The sequence below is a fragment of the Homarus americanus genome, unplaced genomic scaffold (assembly GCF_018991925.1).
Source record: "Homarus americanus isolate GMGI-L3 unplaced genomic scaffold, GMGI_Hamer_2.0 scaffold53007, whole genome shotgun sequence".
NCBI classification, from domain to species: domain Eukaryota; kingdom Metazoa; phylum Arthropoda; class Malacostraca; order Decapoda; family Nephropidae; genus Homarus; species Homarus americanus.
The window spans coordinates 60,001-65,957 of record NW_024716036.1 but is presented as its reverse complement, the minus strand read 5'-3'; positions in this window follow the sequence as shown (position 1 = coordinate 65,957).

The following is a 5,957-nucleotide window of genomic DNA, read 5'->3' as shown; positions in this document are numbered from 1 at the left end:
AATCTAGATACTTACATTTACATAGTAATTTTCAATGGAATCCACTTTTCTTATATTTACCGATATCACCTTGTGAAAAGATCTAACTGGGTGTGTGTGTGTGTGTGTGTGTGTGTGTGCAAGATAAACGTATACATAAACTACACACACACACACACATGCACTCCTTGTATACCATTTGTACAATCTCTCATAACAACAACATCAGAACACAACATCGTGACCATGTTAAATAAAAACAATAACATCTTTGAACTCCTCTCTTCCACCTCCCCTTCTTCCTCTTTTCCTCCTGCTCTTCTTCCTTCTCCTCTTTTGCTCCTCTTTCTCTTCTTCCCATTCTTTCTCCTCCTCTTCCTCCTTTCCTCATCCTCCTCCTCTTCCCTTTCCTCTTAATCCCCCTCCTATTCCTCCTCTACTTTCTCTTCATCCTTCTATACTTCTTCCCCCTCTTCTTGTTCTTCTCCCTTCCTCTCTCCCTCTTCTTTTCCCTCCTCCTCCTCTTCCTCCTCCCCACCTAAAGAAGAACGAGAGCCAAAGGGGCGTTCACCACACCAACTTCCATTCAGTTAGTCAGAAGTTAAACGAACGAAACACGACCACATTATTCCTCTCTCTCTCTCTACAGCTACAAAACTCTCCCCCTCCCCTTCCTCTCCTACTCCTTCTCTATTTTAAACCAATTTCCGTTCAACTCTTCGTCAATTTCCTTTCCTTTCCTTTCTTTCCTCCTTTCTCCTCCTCCCTCCCTACCTACCTACCCTCCTCTTAACTACTCTCTCATTCCTCTCTATCCATCTGTCCGTCTTTATCTAACTATATTTCTATCCACTTCTATTCCTTTCTTTTTCTCTCATTCTCTCTCTCCCTCATTTACTCTCCCTCTCTCTCTCCTTTAATCTCTTCCTGCTCCTCCTCCTACAAGCCAATCAGTCCTTCCTTCATTCCTGTACACACCATCCTTGTCACCTCCCCCGTGTGCCCTACAGACCTACCCCTGATTTATGGTGTATACATTTACATAGAAGCAATAAAGACCATTGGTTTACACGGTGGGCTGAGGGGAGAGGTGTGGGGGGTGGGGTGAGGTGGGGGGCAGGGGTGGGGTGAGGTGGGGGGGGTGGGGTGAGGGGAGGTGGGGGTGGGGTGAGGTGGGGAGCAGGGGTGGGGTGAGGTAGGGGTGGGGTGAGGTGGGAGGTGGGGTGGGTGAGGGGGCGGGGGGTGAGGTGGAGGGCGGGGTGGGGGAGGTGGGGGGGTGGGGTGGAGGTGGAGGTGGGGGGGGTGGGGTGAGGTGGGGGTGGGGGTGGCACTATACAATGGTAAACCCATATGTAGAGAAAGGGCTAAGGGAGTGATGAAGAATAGGAATAAAATATTGTAAAATGGGTAAAGGGGCAGTGAGGGGTGGGGTAAGGAGGGGTGGGTGGGGGGAGGGGTAAGGGAGGTGGGTGGGGGGAGGGGGTAGAGGGTGGGTGGGGGGAGGGAAGGATGGAAGAGGTAGAGAGAAGGGGTGAGGAATAGGATGAAGAGGGAAATGAAGAGATCAGGGAGAGAAGGAAGAGAGGGAAGAGTTGAAAGAGGTAGAAGGAAGAGGATAAGGAGGAAGAGAAAAGAGGAAGAGAGAGAGAGAGAGAGAGAGAGAGAAAGAGAGAGGAAAGACATAGAGAAGAGAGAGAGAGAGAGAGAGAGAGAGAGAGAGAGAGAGAGAGAGAGAGAGAGAGAGAGAGAGAGAGAGAGAGAAAATAAGACAGATGAAAACACATAGAGAAATGAGAGAGAATGAGAGAGAGAGGCAGATATAGATAAATATATAGATATAGAGGGAGGGAGGGGAGTGGAAGGGATCTATCCATCCATCCACCTCTCTCTCTCTGTGTTAGTGTCTCATTGCTCAACTGCTGGGTGGAGGGGAGGAACAATGGTTTATCTATTGGATTATCTATCGTAGGTTGGTGCCAGATGGGGTGAAGGGGAGATAAGGGACTGATAAGGACGGAGATAAGAAGAGCATGTTGACGTATGGGTGATGGGTGAGGGGTGAGGGGATGGATGTGGTGGAGGTGAGGGGATGGTGGGTGAGAGGTGAGGGGTATGGGTGATGTGGTGAGGTGGAGGGGGATGGGTGATGTGGTGGGGTGATGGGTGAGGGGATGGGTGATGTGGTGGAGGTGAGGGGGATGGGTGATGGTGGGTGATGGGTGAGGGGTATGGGTGATGTGGTGAGGTGAGGGGATGGGTGATGTGGTGGGGGGATGGATGATGGTGATGGGTGAGGGGTGAGGGGGGATGGGTGATGTGGTGGGGTGAGGGGGGATGTGAGGGGGTGGGGTGAGGGGGATGGGTGATGGTGGGGTGATGGGTGATGGGTGATGGTGGGTGAGGGGGATGGGTGATGTGGTGGGTGATGGATGATGGGTGATGTGGTGGGGTGAGGGGATGGGTGATGTGGTGGGGTGATGGATGATGGGTGATGTGGTGAGGGTGAGGGGATGGGTGATGTGGTGGGGTGAGGGATGTGGGGTGAGGGGTGAGGTGAGGTGGGGGGATGGGTGATGTGGTGGGTGAGGAGATGGGTGGTGGGGTGAGGGGGATGGGTGATGTGGTGGGGTGATGGATGATGGGTGATGTGGTGGGGTGATGGATGATGGGTGATCATTATAATCCCTTAAATATGCTATGTAACTATAAAAAAAACCCATTAGATCTATTGTTCTATAACCATGTCAACCCCTTAGAGGTCAAGAGGTCAAGAGGTCAAGTGGTCAATAGTTCACATCCAGGGTTAGTCAGTACCTCCCTCGAGTGCAGTTTAGTTAATTTGTCATTTTCTCTTTCCTTCTCTCCTCTCCTTTCTCTCATCTCCTCCATTTATTCATTGTTTCTTTCTCTCTCTACGTGTGTTTCATATCCTTCTCTTTATCATCTTTCTTTATTTATCCTCTCCCTCTCTTCTTAGTCTTTCTCCTTCTCATTTCTCACTCTCTCTCTCTCTCTCTCTCTCCCACTCTACCTTCCTTTCTCCCTCTGTCACCTCTCCTTCTCTCCCCTCTGTCTCCCCTTGCTTCTCACCCGCCTCCTCTTCTGTCACCCCTCCTCTCCCCTCTCTCTCCCCTCCCGTCAGCTCGTCAGCAATGTGACTGCCTACAGCTTATCTCCTGACATCACCATAACGTGAACTTGCCTGTCAGCGTACAGGGACTGACGGCTGATTTGCATAGTATCAGCACCGACCTTCACACACCTGCTTTTCAGTGTGTGTGTGTGTGTGTGTGTGTGTGTGTGTGTGTGTGTGTGTGTGTGTGATCGGCAATATCTTTGGATATTTAGTTTTTAATTTTTTTCATAAACGCCTTTGCTAATTTTTTTATAAATTGTACGAGAGAGAGAGGGAGAGAGAGAGAGAGAGAGAGGGAGAGAGAGAGAAGAGAGAGAGAGAGAGAGGGAGAGAGAGAGAGAGAGAGAGAGAGAGAGAGAGAGAGAGAGAGCCTCCACCATAAGGAGACTGATGGCCGGCACCAAAGCCACTTTTCCTCTCCCTCCTTGACCAAAATAACCCGGGAAGAACAAGGTTGTGATCACCACCTGCCTATCACTAGACGCGGTGATTAACCCCTTCAATAATCCCCCCTGTGATATAATTACTAGTTCGCCGGACTAATTATCATACAGATTACTTCATTAACGAGTTCAACACGAGATAAACCACCGCCATAATTTTATTATGGCAATTATGCTAATTACCGGCATAAACGAGCATGTGACCAACCCTGAAGGTATTCATCCCCAGTGGCACCAGGGACAGGTGTGTGACTTCCTGAGACAGGTGTGTGACTTCCTGAGACAGGTGTGTGACTTCCTGAGACAGGTGTGTGACTTCATGAGACAAGTATGTGACTTCATGGGGCAGGTGTGTGACTTCATGAGGCAGGTGTGTTTTCTGAGACAAGTGTATTACCTGAAACAGGAGTATGTGTGTGTGTGTGTGTGTGTGTGTGTGTGTGTGTGTGTGTGTGTGTGTGTGTGTGTGTGTGTGTGTGTGTGTTTGCAAATATTATCTCAAATATACCAACTCAGCTTTTACCAACAACCATTATTCTCCCTTACACCACCACCGTCTCCACCACCACCACCTTCTCCACCACTACCTCCACCACCACTAAGCCTTACCACCACCACTTGCACCATCACTATTCTCTCCATCTCCCCTCATCTCCCCCTCTACCTCCCCCTCTCCCCAACTTCTCTCGATTCTCCCCTACACCTCCCTAGCCTCAACCATGAACCCCTTTCCAGCACCCCTCCCCGCTTCCCCACCACCTCCCTAGGACCCTCCCTACCACCCCATCCCCCTTCCCAGCACCTCTCCCGTTACCCAAGCCCCTCCCCAGGCCCCTCCCCAGCTCCTCTCCCCACGTCCCAGGGGTAATGTTAGGCGTGGATGGGATGGGACCTGATGAACCTTATGTCAGGAGATTAACTTTATTTACTACTGACTACTTCCTATATCTGCTATCGACCTCCTCCTGCTGCTGCTACTCCTGCTGCTACTACTGCTGTTGTTACCTCATTTACTACTACTACTACTACTACTACTACTACTACTACTATTATTAATACGTATGATGATGACTCTCCTACTGTTACTTCCTCATCTACCACAACAACAACTACTACTACTACAACTGCTGCTACTCATCAACCACAACTACTACCATCGTTCTGTCACAGTAATAAGCCGTGGTCTGTGTTTTGTATTCAGAGCAATTTCTCCCCTGTAATGGTGGTAGTAATGGTGGTAGTGATGGTAGTAGTGGTGGTAGATTAATTGTTATGTGTTGTAAGGGGGGGGGTTATTGTTAATGGTTGGTTCCTCAGCGATAATAGTGGTAGGTATGATTAGGATGGTAGTGGTGATAGAAGTAATTTTGGTAGTTGTTGTGATTGTTGTTGGTTTAGATGGGTTCTACCTCGTGTGTTGTTGGTTGTTTATTAATAGTTGTGGTAGGTGTAGTAGTTGTTATGATAGTTTTAGTAATTGTGGTAGTTGTGGTAGTTTTTATAATGGTGGTAGTGTTAGTAATTGTGGTAAACAAATGGCGTTCGAGATATCTGAATAATAAATTCATACAATAAACACATAAATTAATAAATGGATAAACAAATATAAAAGTAATTAACGAAACAAATGAATAAATAAATGAATAATTACCCTCACAAATAAGTAAATTCTATAAATCAATTCGAAAATGCATTAAAACACGAACGCAATTCATCATAAACAAACTTGAATCCCTCTTATTATAAACTCCTTGATCTCAACACCCTGCTATTTTGTTTTTCTCCCTCTTTAGTTGTCTGAGTTATCACCGCAAAACCTGATACATATTATGCTTTAGTGTATAAGACAACAAAATAACTTACCAAAGCTCGGCGGGTAATCGATTTATAAACAGGTTCACTCGGCTCGATAAATTGCTCGTGAATTTCTTAACCATTGTAAATATCACCGTAAAAATAAATATGTCCGTGTGTGTGTGTGTGTGTGTGTGTGTGTGTGTGTGTGTGTGTGTGTGTGTGTGTGTGTGTGTAAGGATTATGTTAATGTTCCCTCATACCTTATTGGATATTTCTTAACATATTTCATTGGTAATATTTCTACGAGCCGACTCTTAATCCACTGTGTTAAATGTGTATGTACTTTATTTAATTTTTTTTCCTAATAGCATAATTTCTTCATTAGTGTTTCTTTAATAAGATATGAACAAATTTTAGTAGTAGTAGTAGTAGTAGTAGATCACCACACCTGTACTAATGAAACACCTGAATCTTAATTAAGTAAACGCACCTATCGCCTTCCTAGGAGAGGGTATTATAATCGAACTGTGTACGTGAGTGAGAATCGGTAATAATTATTATTAAAAAAATAATAAAAAATCTACGGACACATAAGCCATCAT